Genomic DNA, 19,566 nt, shown 5'->3' on the forward strand with positions numbered 1-19,566 from the left:
CTGGAGACGAATGTGAAACCAGCCATATGGAAATGAATTTAAAATCATATTAACATGAAATGCACTGCAACCCTTTTCCACTGTGAAATAGCATAGAAATAGTCGTGCCGTTATTCAGAATTTGAATTATGCGTCCTCATAATTTGCGCGGATAAAATGTTTGACCCAAGCTATAGGCTTTCTGTCGGGCTTAACCTGCCGTATGATGTATGCACTTTAGAATGTTTAGATTATACAGTGCATTCGGAAAGTATTCAGACCTCTTTGACTTTTTCCACATTTTGTTATGTTACAGCCTTATTCTAAAATGCATTAAATTGTTTTTAAATGTATATATAAAAAAAAATATTGCATCTACTGCAAGTTATTTCTGTTTGTAATACATTTGCAAAAAATTATAAAACCTGTTTTCACTTTGTCATTATGGGGTATTGTTACGAATCCCTTTGGCCCTGCAGTCTAGGGGGGATGGAAACGAGACCCCTAACATATCTCATGCAAATCATAATAGTGAAAAGGAACAGTGAGAACTAATAACCACAGACAACTTAAATCTACCGTCAAACCCTCAGGGTTTATTTTTAAACACACGGTAAAGCGGGGCGGGAAAAGGGGCTGAGCTGCCCAAGGAAAGAAATAATAAGTATTCATAAACACCCCTAAGCTAGTCTACCTGCTTGAACAACGGCTAGCTCACTAACCAATAAAATACAGTGGGTGGTCCGCCCAGTTCTAACTAGTGTACTTAGACAAAGTATTCCTACGGTAATGTATGCCCATGGGCGACTTGTCTTGGTACTCTCTTTTCCCACCATCAAACAAACAGTCAAACACCATAACAAAACAATACTCACAGGAGGGATGGACAAAGTGACATGTAGGTGCAAAACAAAAGAGAGATCAATCCAAAGAGCGAGAGAGAGAGATAGCGAGAGAGAGAGAGAGAGAGATAGCGAGAGAGATAGCGAGAGAGATAGAGAGATAGCGAGAGAGAGAGAATTAGCGAGAGAGATAGCGAGAGAGAGAGAGAGTTAGCGAGAGAGAGAGAGAGAGTTAGCGAGAGAGATAGCGAGAGAGAGAGAGAGAGAGAGAGAGAGATAGCGAGAGAGTGAGAGAGATAGCGAGAGAGAGAGAGCGAGAGAGAGCGCGAGAGAGAGATAGCGAGCGAGAGAGATAGCGAGCGCGAGAGAGAGAGAGAGAGATAGTGAGCGAGAGAGAGAGAGAGAGAGAGAGATTGAGACACAGTGAGATCGAAATACAGAGAGATTGAGCTTGAACTATAGAGAAAACTACTGACTGGGTTTTTAAACCAAGGGAAAGGGGATGTGATTGGTTGAGGAAAAAGGAGCAGGTGTCTTGGTTGGTGACTGATTGGTGACTGATTGGGGAATGATGATTGCCACCTGTGAGGGGAGAAGGAGAGAAAATAAATATACACACAGGATACACACTCAGGATACCTGTACCCGTAACAGGTATTGTGTGTAGATTTATGAGAACATTTTAATATTTCATCCATTTTAGAATAAGGCTGTAACGTAACAAAATGTGGAGAAAGGGAAGCAGTCTAAATTCTTTCTGAATGCAATTTGTATCATGTTAAATATTAGCCACTACTGGGATCAACCATCAGTAATACCCACATTCATTTATTTTTGCATTATTCCATTTAGTTGACCTTTTTTTGCTCAGTCACGTCCTTGTATTTTGTTCCTGAGGGTTGCTAGAGTTAGTGGATCATATTAGGCTAAATTTGTGCAATAATTTGGGATATGTAGCCTATTTGACTCATTATGGAACTCAGACCACTCATAGCAGGTTAAACCTGGAGCCTGGCCAACAGTTCACAACGACTGGACCCTTGTCATATAGTTATTCCACCTTCCAATATTTTATGGATTGAACTTGAACGTGACAATTTTCAGGATGAATCAAACCACTGTATTCTTTATTTATCAATATATTTTTATGCGTAAAGGCTCTCCAAAACGTTTTTTGTTTTGTTTTTGTTCATACATACAGTACTTTCCTAACCCCAAAATATGCCTAAGATCAGAGTTTTTATTTTTTTTATCTACCAGATCGTACTGAAACGGAGACGAATATGCAGAGCGACTTTCTTTCATTGGTCCCTATATTCTGACAATGTTCTCTCAATGTATTCTATTTAGTTCAAATTAAAGGTGCGCCGTATTTATTAAAGGCATGGATTAAGATAAATCCACTGAAAACCCCATTGAATGAAAACTTCACAAGAAAATCTGTTGGACGTTACACGACTGAATAAGGTAAATCTGAATACCAAATACTGAGAAGTGCGTAAGAAAGGTGTGCATCAGAAAGACATCAATTCCTAAGTTGGGATCGGGCCCCTTTTTAATAGGGGCAGGTCACTTCAAAATGCTGTTTAGTCCATACACTAGAGCAAAACAGAGATATGATACTTCCAACTTTTGTATACTTAGGAAATTATTTAATTGTGTCTCTTTATACATCTGTGCCACAAACTGTATACTGTATTTCCTACATTGACAGTAGACCTACATTGACTTTCCCTTTTGGAACAGTTTTTTTACAAGAATGTAAGATATAGTCATAAGGTACTATTGCCTTTCAATTAAACAATGTGCCATAACCTTGTTCCACTGTCTTCACACTATATAATCAATAGAGGGGGTGCTTATATTTGTCCTGTTACACACAAGTCCCTCTAGAGTCTGAGCTAACATATGGAATTGTTTTAAGATGGTCATACCAAGGATCATTTAGCAATTTGATTATGAGTTTTTGGACCCCTTAAGGTATAAAACAATATATATTAAAAACATGTTTGATGAAACATTGAATTTGGTCTTATTGATATTAGCCCATAATGTACAATTGCAATAACAGCTCAATAACAGCTTCATACATGGATAAACTGAAAAAAATGTGAAAAGAAGTTTGTCCTGAAGTCTCTGTCCTAGATCTTAAAGATGTAAGAAAGATCAGGAATCATTTTATTTTATGTATTTAACCTGTTATTTTAGGCGCTAAACTATCTCCATAAATACTTCCATCATTTTTTTTACTGGTACCCAGCTAACTTCAGACTAGTCTTGTTAGGCTTTTGTCTCATCTTTCCATAGAGGGGTCACAATAGTTTCTAGGCAAAACTGTTTGTACGTTTTTGTGAGAAGACCGATTTTTGGGATGTTTCATGGTCTGATAACCCCCGCTGTAGCTCTGCCACCTTTTACCACAGATGCGGAAGGACGACATCAGCGAATGCAGTGGATTGAGACGCAGCCCATGCAAAAAATATATATCTTTAAATTGACAGATTCTTTATGGGGATTTTGTATTATGCTAATTAGATTTCACTAACTTCACACTATATAATAATTTGGGGGTGCTTATATTTGTCCTGTTACACACAACTCTCTGCATATCCCAACTCTCCCTGAGACACCAACAGGGAGTGGGGTCGCGGTCAGGTTCACCTTTGTAAAGTGCCCCTGAGGCAATTACAGTTAACTGCCTTGCACAAGGGCACATATGTTTAACCTTGTCAGCTCTGGCATTCAAACTAATGACCTTTCAGTTACTGGCCCAACATTCTAACCTCAAGGCTACCTGCTGCCCTACTAATTCAAGCTAATCAGTTCTATATTCTCCCTAATGACCCTAGTAAGAATTTCTTTCTCATATCAGTCAGAATGTATAAAATGCTGATTCTTTGGTGCGTGTAGTTTATCCAACAGGGAAGTCACTAATAAGGAAACACTAATAAGAAAACACTTCTGTGAGCAGGCCTTTCTAATTGACCTGGCTCGGGAATCCTGGAAAGATATTTGTAACGTGTGTCATAAGGATCAGACCAAAATGGAACGGGAACGTGTATACTCATCTTCTTTTTAATGTGAAGAAGGAAAAACAAACAAATCACGTATACAAAAACAAACGAACGACACTAACAGTCCTATCAGGTGCTCAGACACTAAACAGGAGACAACTACCCACAAATACTATAGAACAAACACCCCTCTTAAATAAGACCTTCAATTAGAAGCAACGAGGAGCAGCTGCTTCCAATTGAAGGTCAACCCCATTAATTAAACATAGACATAGAACGACGAGAACTAACATAGAAATAAACTAACAAGAACATAGCCCAAAAACCCCGAAACACTCTAAACAAACACCCCTCTTACATAATAACATAACCCAACAAACCCCGAACTACATAAAACAGGGGTGTCAAACGTCCGGCCCGCGGGCCGGATCAGGCCCGCAAAGGGGTTTAATCCGGCCCGCGAGATGATTTTGTAAAGTATAAAAATGAGCTGCAATTTTTCAATAAAAGAAACTGCTGTTCCAATTGCGTCCACTGGATGGCGCAATAGCAATTGTGTTAAGCAAGCAAACTGTTTATACCGGAGCAGAGCAAGTAGGTCAAGCAAGTGCAGCCAGTCCGGATGAGCTACTTTATTTTGCCCGCGATATTTATTACGGCTTCTACTTTTAACATTATGTGCTTTGGCACCCTCATTGCCCCAATATGTCTCTGTCAAAAAAGAGAAAAGTGGACGCAGAGTGCAGAGTGTTCCAAGAAAAATGGTCATCCTCCTATTTATTCACGGAATTGAATGGGAAAGCTGTATGTTTGGTGTGTTCACAGCATGTTGCAGTGCTGAAAGAGTATAACCTTCGTCGCCACTATGTGAGTCTTCATGCCGACAAATATGACAACTTTCAAGGACAGCGGAGAAGAGAGAAGGTGAATGAACTGTTGGCGGGTCTGAAGAAACAGCAGTCTGTGTTTACTCACAGCCGAGACATCAGTTATGCTGCAGTGAAAGCTAGCTACCTCATTGCTAATGAAATCGCAGTGGCTTCAAAACCATTTAGTGAGGGTGAATTTGTAAAAACATGCATGATGAAGGCAGCGGAGATTGGTTTTCAGTTGCAATTGATGAAAGCACGGACATTACAGATGTTCCACAACTGGCTATTTTCATCCGCGGAGTTGATGACACATTGACCGTCAGCGAGGAGTTCGTGGAGTTGGTGCCGATGACAGATACAACGACAGCGGCTGATATTTTCACCGCACTCGTCGGCGCGCTGGACAGGGTCGGAGTGGACTGGTCCCGCGCTGTCAGCCTGGCTACAGATGGTGCGCCCTCAATGATCGGGAAAAAAGTTGTGACAAAGTTCAGAGAGAAAGTGCAATCTGCAAATGGAGGACGTGATTTATGGACTTTTCACTGTATTTTGCACCAGGAGGCTTTGTGTTGCAAGTCATTAAAGATGGATAACGTCATGAAGGTGGTCATCCAAACTGTTAATTTCATCCGATCCAGAAGCCTGAATCACCGTCAGTTTGACAGCCTTCTCAGAGAGAAAGACCACATCTATGGCCTGCCATACCACACTGAGGTAAGATGGTTAAGCCGAGGTGCTGTGCTTAGGCGTTTCTTTGATTTACGAGAAGAAATTGAACAGTTCATGGAAGAAAAGGGCAAACCAGTGTTAGAATTTCATTCCGCAGAATGGATGCAGGACCTTGCATTTATGGTGGATGTTACAGAGCACCTGAATAACTTGAACAAACAGCTGCAAGGGCGCAACAAAGTCGTCACGCAGTATTATGACAGCATACGTTCTTTCAAGTTGAAGCTGTCATTGTGGGAGACGCAACTCGCCGGTGGTGATGCAGCTCACTTCCCCTGTCTGAAAAATGTGTGCGCGACCCAACATGTGGCAGACATGAAGCGGTTCAAAGATAAAATAACGGGACTGTTACGGGAGTTTGAGCAACGCTTTCAGATTTTTGGTGAACTGGAGAAAGACTTCAACTTTTTTTGCTCGCCATTCACCGTGAATCCCTCTGATCTGCCCGTCAGCATCCAACTTGAAATAATAGACTTGCAGTGTGACTCGGATATGAAGGGCAAATTTGCCGCAGCTGGCTTGGACACATTTTATCAGAATCTCTTGCCAGGTTACCCCAACTTGACAGCCCTCGCTACAAAACTGTTGTGCATGTTTGGAACCACATATCTTTGTGAGCAAGTTCTCTGTAATGAACATAAATAAAACAAAGCTGCGCTCAAGGCTCACGCACAACTACTTGAATCACATCCTGAAGTTGGCTGCCACTCAGGATGTGACGCCTGATATTGATGCGCTGGTGAAAGCTAAAAGATGCCAGGTATCAGGAGTCAAATAAACTATTTGACCCCACTTAAAGTGCTGCATGAGACACCCTGATATAGTTCTGTGATCTGTGATATACTTCTGTGAATCACTGAGGCATTGTGTGTTTGTGTGTTCTTTTTCTTTAGAATTCTCAAATAAACTTGAGGTGTTTTATGATTAATAGTGATGTTGTGCTTGTACTATTGTGGACACACTGTCCTCAGGCTCCAGCTTTATGTTTTATGTTGATCGTATTAAAACAAAGAAAACAATCTGAAGTTGTTGTTTTTAAGTTATATATACCATGATTTTACCGGTCCGGCCCACTTGGGAATAGATTTTCCTCCATGTGGCCCCTGAGCTAAAATGAGTTTGACACCCCTGACATAAAACAAACACCCCCTGCCACGTCCTGACCAAACTACAATAATAAATAACCCCTTACTGGTCAGAACATGACAGTACCCCCCCCCCCAAAGGTGCAGACCCCAGATGAACCTAAACAAAAAAACACAAAAATAACCCCAAAACAGAAATAATCCCAAACTAAAGGGAGGGAAGGGAGGGTGGCCACCGTCACCGACGGTTCTTGTGCTACACCCCCCCCCCCCCCCTCCCCAACCCACCTACTATGGAGGTGGCTCAGGCTCCGGCCTTACTCCCCAACCTAACCTGTCCACCCCCGCTAAATACTTATTAAATGTTACCCCTCCCGAAGTCTCTGGGCTATGGCGCATCGCTGAAGACCTCGGGCTGAAGGGCGACTCTGGCTGCGCCGATTCCGGACTGTAGGGCGACTCTGGCTGCGCCGATTCCGGACTGTAGGGCGACTCTGGCTGCGCCGATTCCGGACTGTAGGGCGACTCTGGCTGCGCCGATTCCGGACTGTAGGGCGACACTGGCTGCGCCGATTCCGGACTGTGGGCCGTCTCTCTCGGCTCCGGACTGTGGGCCATCTCTCTCGGCTCCGGACTGTGGGCCGTCTCTCTCGGCTCCGGACTGTGGGCCGTCTCTGCTGGCTCCGGACTGTGAGCCGTCTCTGCTGGCTCCGGACTGTGGGCCGTCTCTCTACGGGGCACTGTCGCCGGAAGCTCTGGATGGGGCACTGTCACTGGACACTCTGGACGAGGCACTGTCGTCGGATGCTCTGGACGGGGCACTGTCGCCGGAAGCTCTGGACGGGGACTGCGCACTGAAGGCCTGATGCGTTGTGCTGGCTTAAGATGCGCCAGACTAAGGACACGCACCACAGGGCTAGTGCGAGGAGCAGGAGCAGGACGAGCTGGACTAGGCTGACGCACTGAAGGCCTGGTGTGTGGGGCTGGTAGTGGAGGTACCAGACTGGAGACACGCACCCCAAGGCTAGTGTGAGGAGCGGGTACAGGACATCCTGGACTGGGCTGACGCACTGGAGGCCTGGTGCGTGGTGCTGGCTTAGGAGACGCCAGACTGGAGACACGCACCTCAGAGCTAGTGCGGGGAGCGGGAACAGGACGTGCTGGACTGGGCTGACGCACTGGAAGCCTAGTGCGTGGGGCTGGTACTGGAGGTATCACACTAGCAACACGCACCACAGGGCTAGTGCGAGGCGCAGAAACAGGACGTACTGAACTGGGCTGACGCACTGGAGGCCTGCTGCGTGGGGCTGGTACTGGAGGTACCACACTAGTAACACGCACCATAGGGCTAGTGCTAGGATCGGGAACAGGACGTTCTGGACTGGGCTGACGCACTGGAAGCCTAGTGTGTGGGACTGGTACTGTCTTCAACTGATGTCTAGCACGCACCTCAGGACAAGTATGGAGAGCTGACTCAGGTGACATCAACTTGAGGACATGCTCCGTAGGGCGAATGTCGTGCCTAAAACACCAACACAGCAGCTCTCTCATAGCTTTCTCCTCCAATTTTCCCATCAACTCCTTTACTGTCTCTGCTTCGCTCACCTCCAATTTCACCCCGACTGGCTCTGGTTCCATCCTCGGCTCCGCCGATCTGTCCGTGTGCCCCCCCAAATAAAATTATTGGGGCTGCCTCTCATTCTCCTCTAGCTTCCTTCGTTTATCCTCCCAAAATCTTCGTTCATCCACCCTTGTCCATCCTTCTCCCCGGTGCTCCAATCCCTGTGTACCTGCATAGTGGTAGGTCCCCTGTGGCTCATTTGGTAGAGCATGGTGTTTGCAACGCCAGGGTTTGTGGGTTCGATTCCCACGGGGGACGAGTACAGAGAAAAAATGTATGAAATGTATGCATTCACTACTGTAAGTCGCTCTGGATAAGAGCGTCTGCTAAATGACTAAAATGTAAATGTAAATAGCGTTCCCGGTCCTCTCCAGTCTTCCTCCATGGTCCTTTTCCAGCTCTCCTCCAAAGTCCATGACTCCTTGTAGTCCACCTGCTGCTCCTTCCTCCGCTGCTTGGTCCTTTGGTGGTGGGTAGTTCTGTAACGTGTGTCGTAAGGATCAGACCAAAACGCAGCGGGAACGTGTATACTCATCTTCTTTTTAATGTGAAGAAGGAAAAACAAACAAATCACGTATACAAAAACAAACGAACGACACTAACAGTCCTATCAGGTGCTCAGACACTAAACAGGAGACAGCTACCCACAAATACCATAGAACAAACACCCCTCTTAAATAAGACCTTCAATTAGAAGCAACGAGGAGCAGCTGCTTCCAATTGAAGGTCAACCCCATTAACTAAACATAGACATAGAACGACTAGAACTAACATAGAAATAAACTAACAAGAACATACCCCGAAACACTCTAAACAAACACCCCTCTTACATAATAACATAATCCAACAAACCCCGAACCACATAAAACAAACACCCCCTGCCACGTCCTGACCAAACTACAATAACAAATAACCCCTTACTGGTCAGAACGTGACAATATCGACCTCATCCCGTCAGTAAAGGATGCCTGGTTGTTCTTTAAAGTGCCTTCCTCACCATCTTAAATAAGCATGCCCCTTTCAAAAAAAATGTTGAACTGAGAACATTTACATTTACATCATTTAGCAGACGCTCTTATCCAGAGCGACTTACAAATTGGTGCATTCACCTTATGATATCCAGTGGAACAACCACTTTACAATAGTACATCTATATCTTTCTGGGGGGGGAGAGGGGGGTTAGAAGGATTACTTAATCCTATCCCAGGTATTCATTAAAGAGGTGGGGTTTCAGGTGTCTCCAGAAGGTGGTGATTGACTCCGCTGTCCTGGCGTCGTGAAGGAGCTTGTTCCACCATTGGGGTGCCAGAGCAGCGAACAGTTTTGACTGGGCTGAGCGGGAACTGTGCTTCTGCAGAGGTAGGGTGGCGAGCAGGCCAGAGGTGGATGAACGCAGTGCCCTTCTTTGGGTGTAGGGACTGATCAGAGCCTGAAGGTACGGAGGTGCCGTTCCCCTCACAGCTCCGTAGGCAAGCACCATGGTCTTGTAGCAGATGCGAGCTTCAACTGGAAGCCAGTGGAGTGTGCCGAGGAGCGTGCCGAGGAGCAGGGTGACGTGAGAGAACTTGGGAAGGTTTGATGGCACAGGCAGGGAGCCCCGCCAACAGCAAGTTGCAGTAATCCAGACAGGAAATTAATTATGTGACACTCATGACGATACACATGCAGGTGACTAACAATTTTCACACTCAATATATAACCGATGGACAGTATGGGGATCGAACCCACAACCTTGGCGTTATTAGCACCACGCTCTAAGCAACTGAGCTAACCGGCCACTGGCTACAGAAAACAGATAATAGCCCTTGGTTCACTCCAGACTTGACTGCCCTTGACCAGCACAAAAACACCCTGTGGCGTACTGCAATAGCATCGAATAGTCCCTGCGATTTGCAACTTTTCAGGGAAGTCAGGAACCAATATATACAGTCAGTTAGGAAAGCAAAGGCTAGCTTTTCCAAACAGAAATTTGCATCCTGCAGCACTAATTCCAAAAGATCTTTGGACACTGTAAAGTTAATGGAGAATAAGAGTACCTCCTCCCAGCTGCCCACTGCACTGAGACTAGGAAACACTGTCACCACTGATGAATCCGGAAATTTCAATAAGCATTTCTTTACGGCTGGCCATGCTTTCCATCTGGCTACACCAACCCCAGCCAACAGCTCTGCACCCCCCGCAGCAACTGGCCCAAGTCCTCCTCCCCCCGCTTCTCCTTCACCAAAATTCAGACAGCTGATGTTCTGAAAGAGCTGCAAAATCTGGATCCCAACAAATCAGCTGGGCTAGACAATATGGACCCTCTCTTCCTAAAATTATCCGCCGCCATTGTTGCAACCCCTATTACTAGTCTGTTCAACCTTTCTTTCGTATCGTCTGAGATTCCTAAAGATAGGAAAGCGCCGCGGTCATCCCCCTCTTCAAAGGGGGAGACACTCTAGACCCAAACTATTACAGACCTATATCCATACGGCCCTGCCTTTCTAAAGTCTTCAAAAGCCAAGTGAACAAACAGATCACCAACCATTTCGAATCCCACCGTACCGTCTCTGCTATGCAATCTGGTTTCCGAGCTGGTCACGGGTGCACCTTACCCACGCTCAAGGTCCTAAACGATATCATAACCGCCATCGATAAAAGACAGGTGCACAGTACTGTCTTCATCGACCTGGCCAAGGCTTTCGACTCTGTCAATCCACTCATTCTTATCGGCAGACTCAACAGCCTTGATTTCTCTAATGTCTGCCTCGCCTGGTTCACTAACTACTTCTCAGATAGAGTTCAGTGTGTCAAATCGGAGGGCCTGTTGTCCGGATCTCTGGCAGTCTCTATGGGGGTGCAACAGGGTTCAATTCTCAGGACGACTATTTTCTCTGTATATATCAATGATGTCGCTCTTGCTGCGGGTGATTCTTTGATCCACCTCTACGTAGACGACACCATTCTGTATACATCTGGCCCTTCTTTGGACACTGTGTTAACGAAACTCCAAACAAGATTTAACACCATAAAACACTCCTTCCGTGGCCTCCAACTGCTCTTAAATGCTAGTTAAATTAAATGCATGCTCTTCAAACGATCGCTGCCCGCACCCGCCTGCCTGACTTGCATCACTACTCTGGACGGTTCTGACTTAGAATATGTGGACAACTACAAATACCTAGGTGTCTGGCTAGACTGTAAACTCTCCTTCTAGACTCACATTAAGCGTCTCCGATCCAAAGTTAAATCTAGAATTGGCTTCCTATTTCACAACAAAGCCTCCTTCCCTCATGCTGCCAAACATACCATGGTAAAACTGACTATCCTACCAATCCTTGACTTCAGCGATGTCATTTACAAAATTGCCTCCAACACTCTACTCAGCAAATTGGATGCAGTCTATCACAGTGCCATCCGTTTTGTCACCAAAGCCACAACCCACCACTGCGACCTGTATGCTCTCGTTGGCTGGTCCTCGCTACATATTCGTTGCCAAACCAGCTGGCTCCAGGTCATCTATAAGTCTTTGCTAGGTAAAGCTCCACCTTATCTCAGCTCACTGGTCACCATAGCAACACCCACCCGTAGCACACGCTCCAGCAAGTATATTTCACTGGTCATCCCCAAAGCCAACACCACCTTTGGCCGCCTTTTCTTCCAATTCTCTGCTGCCAATGACTGGAACGAATTGCAAAAATCAAGGAAGTTGGAGACGTACAGTTGAAGTGGGAAGTTTACATACACTTAGGTTGAAGTCATTAACCTGTTTAGGATAGGGGGCAGTATTGACACGGCTGGATAAAAAACATACCCGATTTAATCTGGTTACCACTCCTACCCAGTAACTAGAATATGCATATACTTATTACATATGGATAGAAAACACCCTAAATTTTCTAAAACTGTTTGAATGGTGTCTGTGAGTATAACAGAACTCAAATGGCAGGTCAAAACCTGAGAGATTCCTTTACAGGAAGTGGCCTGTCTGACCATTTCTTGAACTTCTTTTCCATCTCTATCATTTACTAAGGATCTCTGCTCTAACGTGACACTTCCCACGTCGTCCATAGGCGCTCAGAGCCCGGGAAAAAACAGAATGTCGTCATTCCAGCCCCAGGCTGAAACACATTATCGCCTTTCTCAAGTGGCCGATCAAGGGACACTGGGCTTAGGCGCGTGACCCGACCGCCCCCGCCTTTGGGATTTTTTCCTCTGTTTGCCGAAAAGGAGATTCCCTGTCGGAATATTATCGCTTTTCTACGAGAAAAATGTCGTAAAAATTGATTTTAAACAGCGGTTGACATGCTTCGAAGTACGGTAATGGAATATTTAGAATTTTATTGTCACGAATTGCGCCATGCGCGCGACACTTCTTTACTATTTCGGATAGTGTCTGGAACGCACGAACAAAACGCCGCTATTCGGATATAACGATGGATTATTTTGGACCAAACCAACATTTGTTATTGAAGTAGCAGTCCTGGGAGTGCATTCTGATGAAGACAACAAAAGGTAATCAAACTTTTATAATAGTAAATATGATTATGGTGAGTGCTAAACTTGCCGGGTGTCTAAATAGCGAGCCCGTGATGCCTGGGCTATGTACTTAGAATATTGCAAAATGTGCTTTCACCAAAAAGCTATTTTAAAATCGGACATATCGAGTGCATAGAGGAGGTCTGTATCTATAATTCTTAAAATAATTGTTATGCTTTTTGTGAACGTTTATCGTGAGTAATTTAGTAAAATGTTAGCGAATTCCCCGGAAGTTTGCGGGGGGTATGCTAGTTCTGAACGTCACATGCTAATGTAAAAAGCTGGTTTTTGATATAAATATGAACTTGATTGAACAAAACATGCATGTATTGTATAACATAATGTCCTAGGGTTGTCATCTGATGAAGATCATCAAAGGTGAGTGCTGCATTTAGCTGTCTTCTGGGTTTTGGTGACATTATATGCTGGCTTGAAAAATGGGTGTCTGATTATTTCTGGCTTGATACTCTGCTGACATAATCTAATGTTTTGCTTTCGTTGTAAAGCCTTTTTGAAATCGGACAGTGTGGTTAGATTAACGAGAGTCTTGTCTTTAAATAGCTGTAAAATAGTCATATGTTTGAGAAATTGAAGTAATAGGATTTTTAAGGTTTTGAAAATCGCGCCACAGGCTGCCAGTGGCTGTTACGTAGGTGGGACGAATTCGTCCCGCCTAGCCCAGAGAGGTTTAACCTGTTAGGGCTAAGGGGCAGTATTGACACGGCCGGATAAAAAACGTACCCGATTTAATCTGGTTACTACTCCTGCCCAGTAACTAGAATATGCATATAATTATTGGCTTTGGATAGAAAACACTCCAAAGTTTCTAAAACTGTTTGAATGGTGTCTGTGAGTATAACAGAACTCAAATGGCAGGCCAAAACCTGAGAAGATTCCATGCAGGAAGTGGCCTGTCTGACAAGTTGTGTTTCATCTTGGCTCTTTTTATTGAAGACTGAGGATCTTTGCTCTAACGTGACACTTCCTACGGCTCCCATAGGCTCTCAGAGCCCGGGAAAAAGCTGAACGATATCGAGGCAGCCTCTGGCTGAAACACACTATCGCTTTTGGCAAGTGGCCGATCAGAGTACTATGGGCTTAGGCGCGTGCCCGAGTCGACCCCATGCTTTATTTTCTTTCGTCTGTTTACCTAAACGCAGATTCCCGGTTGGAATATTATCGCTTTTTTATGAGAAAAATTGCATAAAAATTGATTTTAACCTCTATGGGCTAGGTGGGACGCTTGCGTCCCACCTACTCAACAGCCAGTGTAATCCCGTGGCGCGTTATTGAAATACCTCAAAAATGCAAAAACTTCAATTTTTCAAACATATGACTATTTCACAGCATTTTAAAGACAAGACTCTCGTTAATCTAACCACACTGTCCGATTTCAAAAAGGCTTTACAACGAAAGAAAAACATTAGATTATGTCAGCAGAGTACCCAGCCAGAAATAATCAGACACCCATTTTTCAAGCTAGCATGTAATGTCACATAAACCCAAACCACAGCTAAATGCAGCACTAACCTTTGATGATCTTCATCAGATGACAACCCTAGGACATTATGTTATACAATACATGCATGTTTTGTTCAATCAAGTTCGTATTTATATCAAAAACCAGCTTTTTACATTAGCATGTGACTAGCATGTGACTAGCATTCCCACCGAACACTGCCAGTGAATTTACTAAATTACTCACGATAAACGTTCACAAAAAGCAGAACAATTATTTTAAGAATTGTAGATACAGAACTCCTCTATGTACTCGATATGTCCGATTTTGAAATAGCTTTTCGGTGAAAGCACATTTTGCAATATTCTCAGTAGATAGCCCGGCATCACAGGGCTAGCTATTTAGACACCCAGGAAGTTTAGCACTCACCAAAGTCAGATTTACTATAAGAAAAATGTTATTACCTTTGCTGTCTTCATCAGAATGCACTCCCAGGACTTCTACTTCAATAACAAATGTTGGTTTGGTCCCAAATAATCCATTGTTATATCCAAATAGCGGTGTTTTGTTCGTGCGTTCAAGACACTATCCGAAAGGGTAAATAAGGGTGACGAGCATGGCGCAATTCGTGACAAAAAAATTCTAAATATTCCATTACCGTATTTCGAAGCATGTCAACCGCTGTTTAAAATCAATTTTTATGCCATTTTTCTCAAAAAAAAGCGATAATATTCCGACCGCGAATCTGCGTTTAGGTAAACAGACGAAAGAAAATAAAGCATGGGGTCGACTCGGGCACGCGCCTAAGCCCATAGTACTCTGATCGGCCACTTGCCAAACGCGATAGTGTGTTTCAGCCAGAGGCTGCCTCGATATCGTTCAGCTTTTTCCCGGGCTCTGAGAGCCTATGGGAGCCGTAGGAAGTGTCACGTTATAGCAAAGATCCTCAGACTTCAATAAAAAGAGCCAAGATAAACAACACCTTGTCAGACAGGCCACTTCCTGCATGGAATCTTCTCAGGTTTTGGCCTGCCATATGAGTTCTGTTATACTCACAGACACCATTCAAACAGTTTTAGAAACTTTAGGGTGTTTTCTATCCAAAGCCAATAATTATTTGCATATTCTAGTTACTGGGCAGGAGTAGTAACCAGATTAAATCGGGTACGTTTTTTATCCGGCCGTGTCAATACTGCCCCCTAGCCCTAACAGGTTAAAACTTGTTTTTCAACCACTCCACACATTTCTTGTTAACAAACTATGGTTTTGGCAAGTCGGTTAGGACGTTTACTTGGTGCATGACACAAGTAATTTTTCCAACAACTGTTTACAGACAGATTATTTTATTTATAATTCACTGTATCTCAATTCCAGTAGGTCAGAAGTTTACATACACTAAGTTGACTGTGCCTTTAAACAGCTTGGAAAATTCCAGAAAAAGATGTCATTGCTTCTGATAGGCTGATTGACATCATTTGAGTCAATTGGAGTTGTACCTATGGATATATTTCAAGGCCTACCTTCAAACTCAATGCCTCTTTGCTTGACGTAATAGGAAAATCAAAAGAAATCAGCCAAGACCTCAGAAAAATATTGTAGACCTCCACAAGTCTGGTTCATCCTTTGGAGCAATTTCCAAATGCCTGAAGGTACCACGTTCATCTGTACAGACAATAGTACGCAAATATAAACACCATGGGACAATGCAGCTGTCATACTGCTCAGGAAGGTGACGTGTTCTGTCTCCTAGAGATGAACGTACTTTGGTGCGGAAAGTGCAAATCAATCCCAGAACAACAGCAAGGACCTTGTGAAGATGCTGGAGGAAACAGGTACAAAAGTATCTATATCCACAGGAAAACGAGTCCTATATCGACATAACCTGAAAGGCCGCTCAGCAAGGAAGAAGCCACTGCTCCAAAACCGCCATAGAAAAGCCAGACTACGGTTTGCAACTGCACATGGGGACAAAGATTGTACTTTTTGGAGAAATGTCCTCTGGTCTGATGAAGCAAAAATAGAACTGTTTGGCCATGATGACCATCGTTATGTTTACAGGAAAAAGGGGGAGGCTTGCAAGCCGAAGAACACCATCCCAACCATGAAGCCCAACCAGAAAAATCACATTGTATGATTTTTAAGTAATTCATTTTCATTTTATTGCATGACATAAGTATTTGATACATCAGAAAAGCAGAACTTAATATTTGGTTCAGAAACCTTTGTTTGCAATTACAGAGATCATACGTTTCCTGTAGTTCTTGACCAGGTTTGCACACACTGCAGCAGGGAATTTGGCCCACTCCTCCATACAGACCTTCTCCAGATCCTTCAGGTTTCGGGGCTGTCACTGGGCAATACGGACTTTCAGCTCCCTCCAAAGATGTTCTATTGGGTTCAGGTCTGGAGACTGGCTAGGCCACTCCAGGACCTTGAAATGCTTCTTACGGAGCCACTCCTTAGTTGCCCTGGCTGTGTGTTTCGGGTCGTTGTCATGCTGGAAGACCCAGCCACGACCCATCTTCAATGCTCTTACTGAGGGAAGGAGGTTGTTGACCAAGATCTCGCGATACATGGCCCCATCCATCCTCCCCTCAATACGGTGCAGTCGTCCTGTCCCCTTTGCAGAAAAGCATCCCCAAAGAATAATGTTTCCACCGCCATGCTTCACGGTTGGGATGGTATTCTTGGGGTTGTACTCATCCTTCTTCTTCCTCCAAACACGGCGAGTGGAGTTTAGACCAAAAAGCTCTATTTTTGTCTCATCAGACCACATGACCTTCTCCCATTCCTCCTCTGAATCATCCAGATGGTCATTGGCAAACTTCAGACGGGCCTGGACATGCGCTGGCTTGAGCAGGGGGACCTTGCGTGCGCTGCAGGATTTTAATCCATGACGGCGTAGTGTGTTACTAATGGTTTTCTTTGAGACTGTGCTCCCAGCTCTCTTCAGGTCATTGACCAGGTCCTGCCGTGTAGTTCTGGGCTGATCCCTCACCTTCCTCATGATCATTGATGCCCCACGAGGTGAGATCTTGCATGGAGCCCCAGACCGAGGGTGATTGACCGTCATCTTGAACTTCTTCCATTTTCTAATAATTGCGCCAACAGTTGTTGCCTTCTCACCAAGCTGCTTGCCTATTGTCCTGTAGCCCATCCCAGCCTTGTGCAGGTCTACAATTTTATCCCTGATGTCCTTACACAGCTCTCTGGTCTTGGCCATTGTGGAGAGGTTGGAGTCTGTTTGATTGAGTGTGTGGACAGGTGTCTTTTATACAGGTAACGAGTTAAAACAGGTGCAGTTAATACAGGTAATGAGTGGAGAATAGGAGGGCGTCTTAAAGAAAAACTAACAGGTCTGTGAGAGCCGGAATCCTTACTGTTTGGTAGGTGATCAAATACTTATGTCATGCAATGAAATGCAAATTAATTACTTAAAAATCATACAATGTGATTGTTTTAGATTCTGTCTCTCACAGTTGAAGTGTACCTATGATAAAAAATTACAGACCTCTACATGCTTTGTAAGTAGGAAAACCTGCAAAATCGGCAGTGTATCAAGACATCAGTCAGGAAGTTAAAGCTTGGTCGCAAATGGGTCTTCCAAATGGACAATGACCCCAAGCATACTTCCAAAGTTGTGGAAAAATGGCTTAAGGACAACAAAGTGAAGATATTGGAGTGGCCATCACAAAGCCCTGACCTCAATCCTATAGAAAATTTGTGGGCAGAACTGAAAACGTGCATCCGAGCAAGGAGGCCTACAACCCTGACTCCGTTACACCAGGAGGAATGGGGTAAAATTTACCCAACTTATTGTGGGAAGCTTGTGGAAGGCTACCCAAAACGTTTGACCCAAGTTATCCTCTTACATCTAGACGTTCCGCTAGCGGAACACCTGCTCCAATATCCAATGATAGGCGTGGCGCGAATTACAAATTCCTCAAAAATCCCAAAACTTCCATTTTTCAAACATATGACTATTTTACACCATTTTAAAGACAAGACTCTCCTTTATCTAACCACACTGTCCGATTTCAAAAAGGCTTTACAGCGAAAGCAAAACATTAGATTATGTCAGCAGAGTACCAAGCCAGAAATAATCAGACACCCATTTTTCAAGCTAGCATATAATGTCACAAAAACCCAGAAGACAGCTAAATGCAGCACTAACCTTTGATGATCTTCATCAGATGACACGCCTAGGACATTATGTTATACAATACATGCATGTTTTGTTCAATCAAGTTCATATTTATATCAAAAACCGGCTTTTTACATTAGCAGGTGACGTTCAGAACTAGCATACCCACCGCAAACTTCCGGTGAATTTACTAAATTACTCACGATAAACGTTCACAAAAAACATAACAATTATTTTAAGAATTATAGATACAAACTCCTTTATGCAATCGCGGTGTCCGATTTTAAAACAGCTTTTCGGTGAAAGCACATTTTGCAATATTCTGAGTAGATAGCTCGCCATCACAGGCTAGCTATTTTGACACCCACCAAGTTTGACCCTCACCAAACTCAGATTTACTATAAGAAAAATTGGATTACCTTTGCTGTTCTTTGTCAGAATGCACTCCCAGGACTTCTACTTCAATAACAAATGTTGGTTTGGTTCAAAATAATCCATAGTTGTATCCAAATAGCGGCGTTTTGTTTGTGCGTTCAAGACACTATCCGAAGGGTGACGAAGGTTTACGCGCCCGATGCGTTTCGTGACAAAATATTCTAAATATTCCATTACCGTACTTCGAAGCATGTCAACCGCTGTTTAAAATCAATTTTTATGCAATTTTTCTCGTAAAAAAGCGATAATATTCCGACCGGGAGTCGTTGTTTTCGTTCAAAGACAAAAGAATAAAAACATGGTGTCGCCTCGTGCACGCACCTCCAGTCTCTGTTCTCTGATCGACCACTATCCAAATGCGCTACTGTTTTTCAGCCAGGGCCTGCAAAGACATCATTCAGCGTTTTGCCGCCTTCTGAGAGCCTATGGGAGCCGTAGGAAGTGTCACGTTACAGCAGAGATCCTCAGTTTTCAATAAAGAGAGTGTAGAAGGCCAAGAAATGGTCAGAGACGGCACTTCCTGTAAGGAATCTTCTCAGGTTTTGGCCTGCCAAATGAGTTCTGTTATACTCACAGACACCATTCAAACAGTTTTAGAAACTTTGGAGTGTTTTCTATCCAAAGCTAATAATTATATGCATATTCTAGTTTCTGGGCAGGAGTAATAATCAGATTAAATCGGGTGCGTTTTTTATCCGGCCGTGAAAATACTGCCCCCTATCCATAACAGGTTAAACAATTTAACGGCAATGCTACTAAATACTAATTGAGTGTATGTAAACTTCTGACCCACTGGGAATGTGATGAAAGAAATAAAGCTGGTATAAATCATTCTCTCTACTATTATTCTGACATTTCACATTCTTAA

The 19,566-nt window shown here is 43.8% G+C and overlaps 1 non-coding gene across 1 annotated transcript; it reads right to left on the reverse strand.

Annotated features, from left to right (window-relative positions):
• Window positions 1-9,845: 9,845 nt before the first annotated feature.
• On the reverse strand, window positions 9,846-9,919 carry trnai-aau (transfer RNA isoleucine (anticodon AAU)). Its single transcript has one exon. It is a non-coding gene; the product is annotated as a tRNA-Ile (tRNA).
• Between the last annotated feature and the right edge of the window lie 9,647 nt (window positions 9,920-19,566).

Source organism: Salmo salar, chromosome 08, assembly GCF_965601325.2.
Source record: "Salmo salar chromosome 08, fSalSal1, whole genome shotgun sequence".
NCBI classification, from domain to species: Eukaryota; Metazoa; Chordata; class Actinopteri; order Salmoniformes; family Salmonidae; genus Salmo; species Salmo salar.